Genomic DNA, 19,542 nt, shown 5'->3' on the forward strand with positions numbered 1-19,542 from the left:
TCAAGATTTGCCAAAACTCCAAAGGACAAGAAATTACAGTAAAGGTTAAAGATTCCCTTTTTGTGACTCTTCCTGTATATTCCAAGTCCTTTAAAGACCTAAAGTACATCCTGAAAATGCAAATCTCAGTGTGTGGTCACCATTCACTTTCATTGCATGACCAAGTCCTTACTCATAAAGTTTGGAACACGACGAGGGTTAGTAATCGATGACAAATATTTACGAGGGTGAAATGTGTTTCCTATTCAAGCTCAAATGTATGCATGCTTTCATATTTCCTTTCTTTTTCTCTATGCCTTACAGCCAATTTACTGCTCCCTTTCAAGATTGCTTATACACGTTTGCTGTTTCAGAAGCCAAAGCAGAGATTGACAGCATGGCTGTTTTATGTGTGAGGTGACCGTGTTTCTTTCGCTAGAGGTGAGAAATGGCTTGGCTGCGTGGTGCCGCCTCCTGACCTTTCACGCTGCCCTGCTCTGCATACACATCTGACTAATAACGACCCCTTTAATTATCAGAACCAAGTGCATGCAGCAGCCCAGACTATCATAAATCTCAGCTAGAGACAGCACAGAGCAAGGACAGCTCTCCACCCCAGGTACACTGCGAGGTACAAAACAAACGAAAGCATGTGGATTATAATAATCTATTCTCTAGGCTTAGGCTATAATAATAACAGTATTTTGACTCCCTAACTTTGTTTATCATGTCTGCAGCGTTGTTTCCAGCATCTGTGTTTCTAAAGACAATAACTCCCTAGATGTGCACTTTTGATCTGTAGTCCTGTCTGCGACACATAGCATCACACATCCAACTCTTGTCTTTTTTTTGTCTCTCTTTGGCTTTCTGTTATTCACATGGGGGAAATCACATTGTATTCACGTGACAGCGAGGTTCATCACTACAGAGCATGACCCCGGTGTCTGGGAGAGAAAGCTCTTTGTTTGGACGACAGGCGTTTCAGTGATGCTCTATTGTCAGAGAGACAGGACTTTCAGAAGAAAGGCCATTAATGTGCACAGGGGGCTGACTGGATCAGCTCCGCTGACGGCTTCTCATTTAAACATGCAGAGATACCATTAATTACTGTTTAGGTCAAAAGAGGAACGCCGAACATGAGACATAAACTTCAGTACTAAACTGTCATCCGAGACAAACGACTGCTTATGATTTTATATCAGTCATCAAACGCATGTAGAACAATTATATTAAATTATTTAAGTAATGCTTGACTTAAAACAATTAAAAAGGTGGTAATAATACAAAAAATTGCTTTTAATTTTTGTTGTTAATAAAAGATGGTGGTGAAACCAATAGTTGTTGTTATTATAAATAATAATAATACTCATATTTAAAAAATTGAAGCTGAGAGTGTTGATTATCCAAGTTATTGTTGTTGTCGTCACTGGTTTACAGTAAGTGAGGTTATAATTGAGAAAGAATGAATGGGTGTCAAATTGCATTAACTGAGTAATGTATATCCTGTCAGAAGTACGTCTTTATTAAGCACTTACTGTACAGTAAAAATGGTCTTTAGTCCATATGTCTTTTGAAACTAATGCTACCTTGAATAACTCATATATGACAGTATGCTTGGACATAAACACATTCAGGTACATAGATAGAGATACGTTTTACATTTAATTTCATGCTGGGTTTAGCTTTCCTCATCTGAATTGCACGTGAACTGATTATGTTGGTGCTTCTGCGTCGGCCCCCCGAGAGACCAAAGATCCGACTCTGCATCACAGCATAGGGGGTGACATTGCTCACAAGGTCATGGTCAACCCCAACCCCACCCAGCTGACCCTGAGAGGTCACTCTGTTCAGCATACCGTGACGGTCGAGAATTCAACTACATGCTTGTACACAGACAAAGAATCAACACACAGTCTGGTGGGGATATAAACTCTGCATCTTTATTTTTGGGAAATATTTCACAGAGGTTGTCTACTTATTACATATTAATGAAGCTCTTCCCATGATTTGATTTATCACTGGTCTCAGTTCACAAGTGTCTGATTTATTAGTGGTTTTAACGCTGGGTGTTCTGTTTTAAAAGACCTCCATTTATAATCTGTGTGTAAAATAAACCAAAATTATTTTATTTGTGTTATACGTTGTTTTTCTATTGTTTTTTAGGACAGTATAGGGAAAAATCAGGACATGACCCATACCATCATTCGACTAAAACATGGGACACCATAATAGAATGAGTTAACAGGTAATACCAGTGTTTTTCTGGAAATCTAAGGGACTGTCAATGCACAATGTGACAGTGGCCCCACCCACAAGTTTTGATGTCATACTCAGTGGCGAAATCAATGGCGAAATAGTATGCATTATGTGATTTTGGCAAATCTAGTCCGTTTCATTTGAAAATCGTCCTAGGAAAAGGAAAAAGTTGACTGGTACAGGCTCATGCAGAATCTTTTTGTTCTTTCCTGTCAGTCAGCGAGTGTGTTCATTTATTCTGATGCGTGCAGGCCACTCGATAATCAACAGCTCAACATACATTGTTTCCCACAATTGTGATTCTCTTTAAATACAAGCCATCAGTGTGCCATATCACAAGGATTGATGTTTCTTTTATGTTAAATCACTCCAGATATAAAAAACATAATAATATTGTCCCTTAATGCTGAAAGGGTTCTCCGGTGTCCTGTACACACGTGCATAATACCGTAGTTATGAATGACATTGGGCAGAAATAGAAAAGCGAGTAAGTAATGAAAGAGGAGGGACAAAGTGAGAGGCATGGCCAGTTTGTAAGTGACAGGGATGAATAGCAGGACTCAGAGGTGGGACGTGCTGGCCTCCTGCTGACCCTTCTCTGGCCAGTGTGTGGATTCAACAAGACTAGGTAAACACACTGCTGGCCTTGTCAGGGAAGAGGCCCCAGCACTGGCTTATATCAAACACACACATCTAACCCCTAGGAGAAACCCGCAGAGAAAAAGAAAAACATCAGGTACACAGATCATTATTAAGTTTAAAGTAACTGAGGAGATGTGATTTTTAATGTGTGAGTGCACTTTATGTTTGAGTGGGTGCATTTGAGCTGGTACTTTCTAAATGTATCTTTTGAAGTAGGCAACCCAAAAATATATTTTTTTATTATTTTTGCTCACCTTTGAGTTGTTCAACATCTGTGTAATTTTTTTGTTCTGATGAACACCGAGAAGGCTTTCTCACCGAGGAAGAATTCTAGTAACCAAACAGTTCTTGGCCACCACTGACTACCATAGTAGGAAAAATTACAATAGTAATCAAAAGTGCCCAAGAACTGTTTGCTTTTCTACATTCTTCATTTTTTCGACACGTTCTACTCGCAGATTATAAGGTATGCGTATATATAGTATGCGCATTGGCCATGCTGCCATGCTCCGTAATTCCTGCCAAATTCAGAGCACCCTCCCTTGTCCGGAGAGAGGGCCCTTGGCCCGGTGTTTGCCTGGACTGGACTCTGGGTAAAAAATGGGCTGATGGTGAGGAGTCGGGGTGGAGGATTGATGTTGCGAAAATATAGAGAGAAGGCAGGTGATACGTCTTGTCATTTTGTCTTGTCATTTTGGAAGGACGATTGGTGACATTAGTTATAGAAAGCCAGCCAGGTTGATTATCTGATCTGTTAGGTTAGTCATGGAAAGCCAGACGGGTCAGTTATCCGCACGTGCATCCTCCCGAACGTTGTTAATAATTCTTTATTCCTCTGCCATATAATCACATTCATATTTACTGGATTGTGGTCATCGAGGTGTATCATACAGAAGTAGGCGGAGTCTAATTGCTTTCTAACTAAATAGCTTAAATTCTTAAACTCAGATATTGTAGTAAGCATTTATTCTTTACTAATACCGCCACCCTACGAGCGATGCATTATGTTTCAGCACGAGAAGCTTGCTGTAAATGTAATCCTGTTTTTCTCCGTTGCTGCGTCCATCTCCACTCTTGCGTTTCACCTCCACTATTTTTATATCCTTTCTGTCTAGACATCTCCAAGCAGAGGTAAAGGAGGAAGGCCAATTACAGAGGTTACAAGCAGCGCAGCAATTAAGGAAATGTACAGTTCAGCAGAGTTCAGGGATTAAAACGGCCGTCAAAACCAGAGAGCCCTCTAAAAGTATGACTCATAATTTTTGCACAGTAAAGCCGGCGCAAATGGCCGTGTCGGTGATAAGGCGGCTTTTATATGTTGAGTGGGCCTAGAGCCCGTGCGAAATAATTTACTTGTGCGACAGAGCCGTAAACAAGATTACATTAAGGTGATTGTTTAACCCTTTCTCACGTCAGACGTTTGCAAATTACTGACAGCGGCAGGTTTGAAGGAGGCAGATAAAACCACTTTTGATAGCTTGAACCGCTTCCGACAGCAGCATTCAACACACGTGTCATTTCCATCCAGAATTTGTGAATGCGGATGCACGTGCAAGGGAGGTGGGCCTAGCATTAACCGTCTTTAAAACCTTGAGACGGCCAAGTGAGGATGCAGGTCCGCTTCTCTAAACTGTTTCGCAGCTTGCCGATCGGTTGACTCAGCGTTCCACACGGGCGTCCCGTGACAGCGGCGAGATGGAGAGCTCCAGTAGCTTTCAGCTCCTTACAGAAAGGAGCTCTGTTAGATCCATTGACCTCTGCTGGACAAGGACTCTCTGTCTACACATCTCCCCTCGTGCTAGGTGAATGAGGGGGAGGTTGGCAAGAAGGCGGGAGACTGCAGTGTGTCCTGGGAGAGGCTGGTGGACAGGATGATGTATTTGGGAGAGCGGAGCAGATGTCCTGTTGGGTTGGAGTGCGGCAGGGCTGGAGCGCCGTGGCCTCATAAAGAGAGGAGTCTGCCCCTTGACATCTCAGTCTTTCTCAGATATAGAACAGAGATACACTGCCAAAAAAGTTACACATACACACACACGCACACAAACTGTCTATGGCTTGATTAAGTTACAGTTCAGGAGAAGAGGGGATATGGGAGTGTGTTTATTTTGCTGGAGTTTGTGTCTGTGCTTGCCAGATCACTGTCTTCTGCCTTAGCGCAGGCTGTTTGCCTCCTTATGTATCGGCCCTCTGCAGGGTGAGGTCAAAGGTCACATAGCTTCATGGCTGGGAGGCCAGGTGAAAAGCGACAGCAGGCTTCACTGTATCCAGAAGGATTATGACGTTTGGTTTATGCCCACTGTTTATTATTTGGATAGAGGTGATGTCATTCACACAGGTTTCACTTTCTAGGGTAAGAAATAAATCTGTGAGAAAACAATATTTATAAAAGACTGAATTTTTATTTAATCAGCATTTCTAGACTTATTTTGGTCATTCAAGTCAAGTGTCTGTTAAAAATCACACACAAAGATATAAAAATTCATATTTAATATAATATGATATAATATAATATTATTTAATAATATAAACATATCATTTTAATTTTCCTAGATACTTGTACCAATATTGAACTTGTCTGAAAAAAATCGATCAATATGAATAACTCAATATTAATATTTGAATGCAATATGAACACATTGAATTGACGTTAGAAAAACTTTTTGAAGTTGTGTTTAAAACTTCCCAATTTTTTTGTCCTTGTGCTAGAAATACTGTATGTGTAATATAGATTGAGAAAAGTATGGGTTGTGGTCATATTATTTATATCACATTGTTTTGATATCATGTTAAACTGACAGCCGCATCAAAAATACAAACACGTGTAACTATTACAATCTGAAAAGCATTGAATAGTGCAGAGCAAAGCGAGCATCTCTTGTCTGGCTGTAAACACTCTCCATGTGCCAAGGCGCTGTGACATGCTCCCATAAGGCCTCTCATTAGAAGCAGCACTGTCTGGCAGGCTGGACCATAAACTTTAGAGAGGTCACCAACCCATCCTGTTCCTCTGCACTGTAAACAAGCAGAAAGGTTTGCACTGTATCCATCTGACACTGTCTTATCTCATTAGAAACAAAGGACACGGCGCTAAGTGCTCTGACAACTGCAGTCATATAGAAGGGCTCTCAAATCCCCCTGCATAGCCCTTCCATATGACTTTGTGCGGAAGTTGGTAGTGTGTACTGCATGGTTTCTTTGTAAATGTTTGTGAACACGTTTGTTTGTACCTGAAGAATTTGTTCACAAAATTACAACTGAAAGGCTCTCATTTGATTGGCCCCTACTACAGAACATGCACATTGCATGTCATCTGTTTACTGATATCTGAATGCATTATGTCTGCCAAAATGCTGCACAGTCTTATTTGTTGAGATGTAATTGCTCACACATTCTAAAAAAGGAAAACTGCTTCCCGTTATGTAAATGTCCCAGTGTTCCAGTTCACACCAATGTACTCCTTCCCCTTTCTTATAGTTTTCCCCCACAGTACTGTCTTGTACAGATTCACTTACCCGCGCAGAGACACGCTCACATACAGTTGTACTTGTCACTTCTTCGGTAAGAACCGCTCATATGAAGACTGTCTCTGCTAAGTTTCTCTCAGCTATAGATTCATTAGTTTTTGGCCTCCTGCTGCCTGTCTCCTGGTTTGCTGACTGCTAGTGGAAAAAGCCATTTAGCCCACTGAATGTCAAGGTTAGTGCACATTGTCCTTGTCATCAGTCTCTGCGGCAGAAGGTCAGGGATAAGCTTTCCTCAAATGGGCAACGTCAAACAAAAGGGAGGCTGACTTAACTGGCCCGGAGAAAGAAGACCTTCTCTCTTAGTCGATAAACAATCCACTGGACAAACGCTCTCGGTAGCATTAACCATTGCAATGCTGACTTCCGCTTAATTCACGTCACAGTCTTATTTGCTTAACAAATTTATAATACCTTATGAAGGAATTCATAAAATTACTGATACATTTAAAGAATATGTTAAATGTTATCGTTTTTGAAAACAAAATATTGTGTATTTTAAATTAGGCTTGTTATTAGTTGTGTGCTGATGTTTTTCGTGTGTATTGTTCTACAAACACACGTTAGAAGAGTTCTAGACAATGAACCAGAGAAAAGACTTGTTTGATCTCCATTTAACGCATTCATCAGCCAAATTAAATAATCGCGCATGTTTATGCTAAATGCATAATTCTGCTGTGAAAATAAGATTCTATTACAGACAAAACCAAAACAGAATGCCGTCGCTGGAAGGGTGAATATATTTCCCTCTATCAGTTCGATTAGGCAGAGAGACATGTGTCCGCCACACCTCTATCTAAACAGACATAGAAATGTCATCTCCCGTGTGGTCCCGGCCAGCTCAGATCTCACTCAGCCAAAGGCAGCTCTGCGGGGAGACATAACATAACATCCTAACTATCTAACAACAGCCAAAATGGCCAAAACCCACAAAAGGAACTTTGCGCTGTCAAACCTGGTACATCACATACTCTGTAATGTCCAGTCGAACCTTTCTTCCTTTTAGTGTTATAGAATATGATTAATTTCAGTGTCCCTGTAACTCAAATGATGGAGCATAATGCTAGAAATGTCAAGGTTATAGATTTGATTTTCAGGGAGTTGAACACACACACTAATAAAATGTATACCTTGAATGCGAGTCATTTTAGATAAAAGCATCTGTCAAATGTATGGACTGTTTCAAAGAAACAACATAAACAAAGTAACTGTGTACATGCACGCCTTTGTGGCATAAATTTAATTTCTGCTACTCATAGTCCCTGTAGATTATTTCTGAAAACAAGCAAGAGAAATACAATTTAAGTAAATTACATGAGCTAGCTAGTTAAAAGTATGTCTAGCCTGTATTATTTTGAGTTACCAGTAAGAATCGTTTCTTGGCTAATTTTAAATGTGACAAATTTACACCCATTCAGCAAATTTATTAAACTTTTTTTTACAACTATTAAACAAAATATTAATATAAATTAACAAAAGTAAAAATAGATTAAAATATAAATAGTTGTTTTATTAGCCAATAGCTTTACCGATAAACAAACACAGTTCGGAAGGCACGTGCATCAGATGAAACCTGCTATAATATTTTAATTTAAAATGTTGATACATGCATTGTGCCTTGTGGATGTAGATCTTCATGACCTCTTCATCATTTAATGTAATGAAGAGAGAAAGAAAACAATTGACGGAACATCAAACACCCCTCATTCCCTCATGCAATGAAAGGACTTCTTCCGCTTTTTTAATGTAGAGACTAATTAAGGTGTGAACCAGCCCAAAGACGTGCAGACAGACTGTTGTGGTCGTACTGCTTTACTCTGGTTTATTTTTCATTTATGCATTAATTTTACCTTAACAAGGGGAGAAAGGGAGCAGATGGCAATGCCGTGTAAATACCTGGACCAAAGACCAAGTGGACAGGCAACATGTATAAACAAACATGTAATTATTTCTTCTCATTAACATGAAAATATTAAATATGATATACCTAAAAGGAGTAATAGATCACCGAAAAATGAAGAATCTGTTGAAGGGATAGGTTACTCAAAATATGAAAATAATTGTAGCATTTACAACATTGGACACAATTTACTTCCATTGTATGGGCACAGAACCACTGAGACATTTCTCAAAATATCTTCTTTTGAGTTCCACAGAAGAAAGAGTTCTATACAGGCATGAGCTTGAATAAATTCTGTGTGAATTTGAAATTTTGGGTGAACTGTTCCTTAAATGGGAACACTTTACAATAAGGTTGTATTTATCAACATTAGTAAATGCATTAACTAGAATGAATAAACAATGAACAATATAGTTTCAGCATATATTTATCAATGTAAATGTCATGTTGTTTCATGATTAGTTGATAAATTTTAACATTTACAGTTTGATTCTAAAAAATTGTTATTAAATGCTGAAATTAACATGAACTAAAACGACTTATGCTGTAGACGTATTGTAAGTTGTTAGCTTTAACTAACTCTTAACAAATACAACCTCATTGTGAAGTCTTTCCTGTTAAATTATTAGACCAGTTCGAATAGCAGTGATGTAACAATAAGTAGCCTAGTTCAAATTGCATCATCAGATTTCTTCCCATCAAACTCTCAGTGGTCTGAGCTTGTCATTGCGCCCTTGGGGAGGTGTCTGAACACACAGGTCGTGGTAATCTCTGCTATCTCCGTGGCTTATTCTCCAGATCTCTCTAATGGCGCGACAGTGTCCACAGTGGCAGCAGTCATCTTAAACGGATGGAGGCAATTCCAGCGGCGGTCACGTAGTAGTGTATTCCCAGTGTCACCTTGTCATTTGGAGCCTGTTTGTGCAGTACTTCGGGTAAAATCGAGGGACGTGTGCACAGTTCTCTGTGAAAGATCTCTTCGACCCCCCTCCTTTGTTATCGTCGCAAAGGTCTAAGCAAACACAACTTCACCCCCCTTCATTAACCTTCCCCTGATCTCTTTCCATCCACAGATCCCTCTCTCTCTCTGTCTATCTTTCTCTCTCTCACTTTTTGTTCGTCTCTTTAGCCTCTTACAAGGTTAATGTTTGCACAGATGAACTTAATTAACGCTTTTTCAAATGACTTTGGGAGTTTGTGTGTTTTAGAATTTTAAAGAGCAAGACAGGATTATTATGCTTTAGGATCCGGCCTAATGTAAAGCAGTGGAGCTGAACTTCCTGAATAGAGCAGGAAGATGACATTAGAAAGAGCTTCTCTGTCCTCTCGGTAGAATAGATCATTATCAGGTAATGGGATAACTGAGCAGGAGGTGTTAGTTATACCAATACCTAAGGTCCACAATCACTTAATTTCCTTTTCTTTAAGTAATTTACAAATATTTTAATATGTCGTAGGTGGGGCGCCAAGTACAAACTATACAGTATAATTTGGGGGTCTGCTTTTCAAAAGTTTCAGGTCTCTGTGAGATTATTCCTTATGTAAATGTTTGATGAAGTTATAAGTAATGACCATTTTTGGTGATATGGATTGTGACAGAATGGACTCAAGAAGCCAACTGTTGCTGTGGTTAACTTTATTTTTTTATTAAAGTGGCCATAACTCAGTCAGTTTCTGCATATTTCATGTTTATTGGAACTAAATCTTGTTCACTCTCGTTGCCAACAAAACACAGACGTATGACTCAGTTTCACTTTCCACCGGCGGTTCATATCCCGCAGTTTACTGTATATAACATACATCAAAGTTAAATGCAGTGAACAAACAAACACACCTCAACTTCTCTCACTATCGCAAGAGTAACGAGCTGCAGCGCCACTGTGCAGCCAATCTTGACTCATCGCAGCCAATCTTGATGGTAAGCAGGTCTTCCTATCGCTTGTCAGTTGACGCGTGGGAGGTTTAATTCTTTCGCCTTGCCGTGGCCGTGCTTTTCCAGGAGAATTGCCCAATAAAGGACAAAGAAAAGTTGTTACAACACGGATTTTCATGTTTGAAACAAAACTTTCTGAAACCTATACAACCGAGTGTATTGAGCAAAGAAATACGACATCATAGGTCCAATTAGTTTTTTGACAAGTTGACCATATCAAGTATGAGAAGACGACACATTTAACATTGGAAAGAAGTCCGAATGCATGAAACACCGTTGCACATCCACTTGAAAGATGCTATAAGCGCAGACGTTTCAAAATACTGTATGTACATCCTATTTTAAAGTTTAGGGATTATGATAGAAAAAATATCCACATTTAAGAACAATAGTATATACATCAAAATATGGGACATAAAGAAAATACAAATAAAATCTGTTCTAAACTCTTCTACAGTATATTTTGGCACCTTCAAAGTAGTTTCATCAACTTCTTGACAAGCTTCTTGAGGTCCCCCTACGTGGGTTTAAAACTTACTGATGGAGTTCCCATCTTTTCTGGAATCTTATTGGCTGCTTTTTCTTAATCCAAGTTGTTTAAAACCATTTTTTTACTAAATTAATATGTTGACACAAATGAAGTTATTTCAACCATTTAAGGATACATTTTCAGATTAAAGAGTTGTAAGATTGTACATGAAAAAAAATGTTGGCCAGTTGTCAAAAATGTACTGTAAAAAATGTATTTAATTATTCATACAGTGCAATAGTTACCATAGCAATCTAGAATAACTACTGATTCAGAAAGATTCTCTCTGCTACAACATTTTCTCACAGGGTCTGTGACCACACTGTGACTTATCTGAGATGCTGAACCGTTTCAGTATCGGAAAAATGAAAAGATAAATAACACTGACCTTAATGATGACAAGGTTAGAATGAGGTTGAATCATGTGAAAGGCCTGAGCAAGAGTCACAAGGCTCATCTGAAAGCCACAGTCATGCCCCGGGGAGACCTCTGCCTCTCAGAGTCTCTTTTCAAAATGAGAACATCTCTTTGCTATTTTCTCTTTTCCTGTCATGCCTTCAAGTTGACTTTTGACCTGCTTGAAAGAGCGCTTTAGGATAGAAGAAGTGGTTGTGCAAGCGGCCCTCCAGGTCACCCGGCTCAGAGTTATAGTCTCCCAATGTTATATTTAATGCCAGTGCTGAATTATGCCGATTTTAAGCATCTGTGATCCACCCGTGAAAAATGCGGCTGTAGTTATGGTGTGTGTTATGATCATTTCATGCTGATGTTGAACAAAAACTGAGTATGGTGAATGGCTGAGCCACTGGGCGTCTCTAATGGTTTGTTTGTGTTTATTGCTGTGGAAGTGAGAGGAGCCTCCGGGTGATCCATGCAAGAGGAGTTTAAATGATCAGCCAATGGAACTGTGCATTAATTACAGCACCCAGGTGCCAAATCACACTGTGACTCACTCTTGCTCTCCTGCACAGACACGTGACTGACCCAAGGTTGGGACAACTCACCTTTCTGCCCATCTCTTTTGTTCCCTCTCCTTCTCTCACTCTTTATTTTTTTATTTTTGATTAAAGGTATGGTGTCCAAAAATCTGGTACCACACACTTGTGAAAATATATTACTTTTGATTATGTCTAGAATTAACAAATAAGCATATAGTGCATGTTACATAGTATTTCTCCATCATAAAAAAGAGAGCCACGGTGGAGACCGAGACCTGTGCGCCCTCAGTAAAAGCACTGATGGCTTCTATGCCCCGATCTCATCCGTTCCATCCCATGCACTCTACAGAAACTCTTTAACTTTCATTAGAATGTGTTTGATTTCACCTCGAGCTGCAACACTCATCTGCTTCCCTTCATTCCATTGGACCCCTTCAATGCAGAGTAGTTTAAGTCTTGTATTAGCTCTCTTTCGCTCAATCCTTCTGTCAAGCCTGTTCTGAATGACTAAATAGCGGTTCTTTGAAGCAGTTGTTAGAGTTGGTTATGTCTTTGTACTTGTTTCATAGTGTTGAAACAGTGATTCATGTGCAGCTCGCACAGCCTCCATTAATTTCGTGTAATGTAGCTTTTATCTCGCTAGCTTGGACGGCAATCTGCTCAAAGACTATTTGCCTCTGTTTCTCCCTCTCTTACCTTTTAATTTTCACTCTTTTCTCTCTTTTCATTTCAGTTGAGTCAACTAAAAATTTTAAGGCAACCAGGTTACTTATTTTTTAAAGTTGGAGCAATGTTTTTTTACAGTGAACATATTATAGGGCTGTCAATTAATTAACCCAGAATAAAAGTTTGTGTTGGAAATATTTACATGTATTTATATAATTATATGTAAATGCTTCTTCATTTTTATATTTTTCTCAAATATATATATGTATGTGTATGCTTTTATTAATACAAATTTAATATTCACAGTACACAGACATATATTATATGAACACAAACTTTTATTTTGGGTCTGATTAATTACGAATAGTCATTTGACAGCCCTAATATATACATTTTATAAAAAGTAAATCATATACTATATATAGATATTGTATTATTCAAATAAATAATGGTGATTACTATTAGTACTTAACATAGTACTTACACTACAATACTATAAATATTTGTATAGTTATTTTAATACAAATGATTTTTTTTATTTATTTTTTTGGCCATTGGGGAATTTCTTACTGATGCGCATGTAACAGAATACATGTGATGCTACTCAAATATTTAACCAAAACTGAGCGTAAAATTTTGGAACTGCTTTTGCATTTTGAAACATCCCTCCGATGACCTTAAATGGTTTCAGAACAGAGCAAATGTCTGCCCTTTTCTCTCCGTTTCTTCTAGGGCACTTGTTCACAGTTTCCCTGAGCAGGGGGGATTTCTATCAAGCATAGCAGCAACTTTAAAGCTCAATTGGAAGTGATGGGAAATGTGGTGGAGGTGTTGAATGTAGCCTCAGGGTGAGTCTTTCTTTATTTCTGTCCTGTACGCTTGCTCTTCGGAGCAGGCCGACACAGATTCACTGATCGGTGGAGTTTGGATCAGAACAGCAAGGAAAACCATCGAGCTAAGCAGCTAAACCAGAGACGATTCGTGCTTCTAACATATGCATATAGTAACAGTGCTTTAACAGAGCGTCTCGGCTCTTCTGCGTGAGACAGAAGAGTGTAGTTTTGTGAAAATGTGATTTTTATTAAAGACCTAGTCGTTTCTGCTTTGTTGAAGAAGGCTGACAGAAGTCTGCTGCTGGTTACGCTTTGCGAACTGTCACTCTCTCCTCAGATAACACCTCTGCACAGAGGCTTGGAAATGCCAAGGTTCAAGTTTACAATTTAAAAGTTTAAATGCAGAACCACGGGTCACCGTGGGCCACTGTAAAGGTCAATGCCATGACGACGGCTGCTGAATATTGTTCATTCAGCCCCAAAAGTTTTATCTCTCTTTTTTCTCAAACTAATTTCTCGCACAACTGTGTGTATCCAAACTAGAAATCTTTTTTACCCGTCTGCTGGTCAAAAAACAATAATTTTATACCACATCAAAAGCCTAACCAGGTCTTTGGAATTTTTCGAATGAGTAATATGTTATTTGCTGAGAAAGCCATGCATGAGGGCATTTCTGATTCACTATATTCTTATGAGAAGCTGGGTGGTAATTATGGAATAGGCAATTCGGCGTGATAGTCACACTGTGCGATGTTCATATGTTGTTTCTGAGTGAGCCTAGCTGGAGACAGAAAGACACCTGTGTCCCAGCGGGGACTGAACTCCCTCTCTACTCTCATCCTCATCTTCTCTTTTTCATTCTCCTCCTCCCTATTGACATTACATGAAAACATCACGCATAAATCAGTTTCTCGCGTACTCTCTAATGATGAACTACAAATATCTGCGCTGCCGCAGTTAAGCTAGAGAGGCCTTTAAAAGCGAGCATATTGGCTGCGCTCTGTGCCAAGGAGCACCCCGCTCCCCCTTTCAGCCCTCTGACGCGGGCTCGCTGGTAATGCTCTTTCCCTGCAGGGGGCCCTGGAGCCGGGCTTGTCCTGACACTACTAACATATGTAAGGACACCTGAGCTACGGCCTCCAGCCTCTCGCCACCAAGGGTTAATTTTCCACCCAGTCGTGCGGCAGCCAGACTTGGCTAAGTTTCCTGTCGCCCACAGTGCGCCACAAGCTGTGTTTGGGAGCCGGCAAACAACATTAATCCTGCCCCTGTGACGGATCGCATATGCAAAATGTCTGCCACCCCATGCGTTCGCGCAGCCGGGCAGGTAGGAAAAGGAGTGGGGACAGGAGGAAAAGACGACATAGTTGGACAGAAAGGAAGAGAGATTGCGAGAGAGGAGGGGGAGGGAAGGAATGCAGCAGATTGTACTTCATCACTCTACTGGAAGTTTCAATCTTCCTTTTGTCTTTATGTGCCGATGTGTGCAATGCCAGGAAAGGTCAGGATGATGATTTACTGAACATTTATGGAGGCTTTATCTTCAGTCCTTGTCACAAACCCGAGCAATGCTTCATAAAGGGGTGACCAAACAGATGCGGAGCAAAAGAGACCATCCCAATGCCACAACCCAGAGTTCCACAATGACACAGTTAGAGAACACCAATGTACTATTTGCAGTCAATGAGTAATGAGCAAGCTAACATTATAGCTTTAAATGGTCTGAGATGCCTAATTCACTCATATCTGACCCCTCGGTCGCTTCGATTTTCTGATCTGGGCCTTCTCAAATTCTTCAATTTTGACTTTCCACTATAAGTGAAAGTTCATTTAGTGTTATTGCTTTCTGAGTTATTGAAATCACCACCTATGTCTCTTCATAATGCATCTTTAACATACATTTTCAAAATAGATTTGAAAACATAGATGTTTGGAAGTTTTGTCAATCATTTTTTTTCACATTTGTTGTTTTCTCTCTTTTGCCACATTGGGCTTTCTGGAAAGGCGGCATATTAAACTTCCTAAGTCTGTATTACATTTTATTTCGATAATCAGCTTTGTGGTGTAGTAGAATGTCATACACCCAACAAAATGAGCACATTTAAATATGAAATAAATTCCATTAAAATATAGCGTATATCGAGGTGTGCTTTATTTTAGTAAGTCGATTCATTAGTCGGTTTGTTATGATATGCATGCCATTTTATGACTTATTGCAGCTAAATAAATAAAGAGTTTTTTGCAAAAAAGTATAATATTAATAATAAAAAATTATATTTTTACCTACTGTTTTTTTCATTACTTAACATGAAACTCACTTACTTAATCGAAATAACCCAACTGCAGTTTGATTGATATTACTTGGAATGCACAATAAAAAGAGTTATATGATTTTGCAAAATGCTATTGTTTATTAATGTTTCACCTCCTATGCAAAGCTGAATCTTAAAATCTGGTCATTTTTTGAGCACATCATTTATAAGAACATTTTCCCCATAACTTTTCTTTCATTGGCAAATCACTGCTGGGAATAAACAGTCTCATCCCATTCACTTCACCTCTGAAATGGCGGGAGAAAAGTTCTGGTACAGAGGTGTTTCTCCACAGGGTTTTCTCTTTTGTGTGTCCATTAGGAAACCTCAGCATGAGAGCTATGCTCATGCGTCCATGACTGTTCCACGGAATTGAACAATGCAGTTTAAAGTGCAACTAAGTAACACTTTACCTAAGTTTTTTTTTCTGATGTATCTTCTATTTGGTAAGTTCTGTATGGTGCTGGGTCGACAGGCCGCTGTCCATTCCTCTCTGTATTTCATTTGTCTCACCCAGCATGTTTCATCATCTCGCCTAAATAAAACAGATGCCTTGAACCCAGCAGGCCCCTATGTATTCTTTTACCAACTTTTATACCTGAGTCAGAACACGTGGCCTGCTTTGGACTGTATCACATCATTATATTAGATTATGTCCTTAGGTGGTTGTTGAATCTGTCCTCATTATAGCAGTCATGCAAACCTTGAGTGTGTTAAAGTCTGCCATAGTTTAAATTATTTTCTGTTTGTTAAGTTGTATTGGGCAGCTCTTAATTCGATGGCTCATTTAAAGCTTGTTTTCTAGTGCGTGCTAACATGTTTGACATGACAAGGTCTGGCTAATGGTGGCCTTTCATTGTTGTGGAATATGCTTTTCGAAGTTTGAAAACATTTCTTTAAATACCTTTAAAGATGACATATTTCAATCGGAGGGGAATCATGAAACCTTAAAGGCATGTGCAAAGTAATTCTTTTTAAGTACAATTTGGATCTCTTTCGAGGAATCAATACAAGCCGGGGGCATTTCAAATATCATTACACGTACGGCTAAACGTAGTTTGCATTTATTAGATTTTTTATTTAATATGCACAATATGTAGGTTGTCAGGTCATGGGTCTCCGGTAGCAAAAAGTGAGTTTACATTTATTCATGTAATGTTCACAGTGTGGTCAAAAGGCAAAGTTTGCAGCATTTAGAATCCTGGTCCCAAAAGCTTGTCAGAAATTCCACAGGCCCATCCCTGAAGAGCCTGAAAAAGTATAACTACTGAAAACAGCATTATTTCAGAAACAACCAAGGGTGACAAGAGGTTTTCATTGCAGATTAAAAATCAATGATCTTTTCAGCGTGTGCTGGCAAGGGTTAGCACTGCAGAGAAAGAAACGGCTTTCACAACAACCATTTGATTAACCTGGATGATTTTATGTGCTGATAGCGTCCACGGTGAGCAAATCATTATTAGATCTCATTTTCTGCACGAAGGAAACCAGTGAAGCTTAGCTGCACGTCGTGCCCTGTGCATTGAATTTCTGTCTTTGACTTAAATAGGAATAAAGATGAGAGGAGAGACTGTGAAAATTCTTCGTTCCGAGCGTAAATGTGGCGAGCATGCTCTCTATACATTTGCCACCGTATGAGGCCTTTTATTAGCCCTTGCCTGTTCAACAAGAGAGAGAGAAAAAGGCACAGACCTCCAGCGGCAGAGGTGCCGTGTGTAATGCATCCGGAATACGCCATACTGACGCCCCTATCCTCAGCCGCAACTCAAAACCTCTGCTTCTCTCTTCCTCCCTCCGGCAGGGTGGCCGAGTCGCCCTCTCACCCGCTAGTCTGAGCGGATGCGTCTCCGGGTGGCTGCTGGGAGCATTTGATCTGAGAAACAGAATGGACGGGGAGTATGTTGTCAGACTGTCATTTAGCCAGTCTGCAGCAGCAGTGAGCCTTCACAAAATATTAAACTGCTTTCAGCACATAAAAGCCATCCTCTCGTACCGCTGACATATGGCTTGAAAAGCAGCCTCTGGTTTGTTTTGGAGAGGTGGAAATTGAACACAACAGTTATTTGAAGTGGTGCGATTCGCTCTTTCTGAAGCTAAATATACCATTGACAGTATAGAGAGAAGAAAGGCGAAGCTGCACTTTTACAACCCGTGAGGTTTTGAACGTTGCCAATGAAAGTGCAAGAGGATAGACGGGATGCGTGTGTGTCAAGTAGTGTAAATCTTATCCTCACCTTACACGCACGCCATCAGTTCTCGGCAAAAGAAGAAAACATGAAAATAGAGTAGTTGCGGTGTTTCTGAAATCACAGATATGATATGAAAGTGATGCAACTTAAATAGGTGACAGGTGTATTAGTATTCAGAAGGAGTTTTATATTTAATAATATAAAATGTAAATTAATTAATTTAGCCTCATGTAGTTTCATACCTGTATAAATTAATTTGTTCTGATGAACATAAAGAAAGATATTTGGGAAAATGTTAGCAATTTTCAGTTCTGTGACATCATTCACTGCCAATATTACATTATAGCAAAATGAAATGGTAGTCAAAGGTGTCCCAGAACTGTCTGTTTTCATAATTCTTGAAAATATCTCAATTTGTGTTCAACTACAATATTCTACTATGGTAGTGGATGATGTCATTGAACTAAAAATGACTAACATTTTGTGTGAACTATACCTTTAATAAATAATCAACTTTTAATGTATGTTCACTTGTATAAAATCTTTATTTATCGGGTATGATACTAGTTTGATATAACAGTTTATGATTTTACAATTAGAGTTATTTGGTATGACTTGTATTTAACAACCCAAGAAGCCATTTCTGTTCTTGTCCCCTCCCAAGCAGTTCTGGCTCAGAAAAAGATAACCGTGAATTTGGTCCCGGCTGGGCCACCGATTTCCGCATTAAAACTGCTATTCATAACACAGAAGCCGGCTGAACATCAGGCAAGAGAAAAGGTGTGAAATAGCGCAACCAATCTGGAGAGTTCTGGGCAGGCAGAGAGTGTAAGACTGTCCAGGTGTCTTATAATATGAGGATTAGAGCTTTGCCAAGGATTGAGCAGCAAACTCCTGATATGAAAAGAGCGAGCGAGAGGGAGTGAGAGAGGGCTTCAGAGGAACTGCCTGTGCTGGCAAAGTGCCACAACCAAGACCATCATTTTCAACCCTCAAATTAGAGAGGTGACCATCTGACAATAAACCAGCCTGTGGAGAGGAGAAAAAAAGAGTCAGACCTCCATTATAAATATTAATCAAATGGAAGCCTTTCAGAGGTGGCATTTCTCTGCAGGAAAAAAATATAGTACTTTTCTGTCAGGGCAGCGGTGGAGGTCAGGATGGCCTTTCCCTCAAGTCAAACTTGATTTAACCGTTCCTGCCAGTATATTGTGCAGAAAGTTTTAAAAAGCAAAAAAAGATACAACTTAAAAACTGTGTATTAAAAAAATAGATCGTTAAAAGATGCTTTCTCCCAGCGCTGCGATCAAATATTACATCATCCTCTATTCTTTTGTTCTGGAAGTCTTTAACCAGCCCGAATCTTGGCAGGTACAGAACACTAAAGGACCATTTTATTTCTAAATGAGTCTGAATGGCACACCACAAAGACTGGAAAAGCTGCTGCCCTTTCCTTTTTAAATGGTACGTTGGCATTTAACATTACACATGTCAGCAGAACCTCACTCTCCATTTATGGCTTCTTAATGTATGTGTATTTGTTCACAGCCACTTACGATATTAGCTGTTGTCAACGGCTGAGGAAAGGGACATTTAGCATGTGGGTTCGGGAAAAACTCTCCTGTGATCGTAAATGAATTTATAAACTACGTTTATAAATTCCCACCTTTGATACAACCGCGGCAGCACAAAAGTATTTACAGTACTTTCACTCTTGAGATGAGTCGTTTATGTGCTACGATAGTACAAAATAATTCATTAGCGTGCCCCTTAAAAGCAATCCTCCCCTCTTCCAAACAAGCGATAAAAATATAGCATCTTACATATTTGCATAAAGAAACTCT

This window comes from Triplophysa dalaica, chromosome 11, assembly GCF_015846415.1.
Source record: "Triplophysa dalaica isolate WHDGS20190420 chromosome 11, ASM1584641v1, whole genome shotgun sequence".
Taxonomy (NCBI): domain Eukaryota; kingdom Metazoa; phylum Chordata; class Actinopteri; order Cypriniformes; family Nemacheilidae; genus Triplophysa; species Triplophysa dalaica.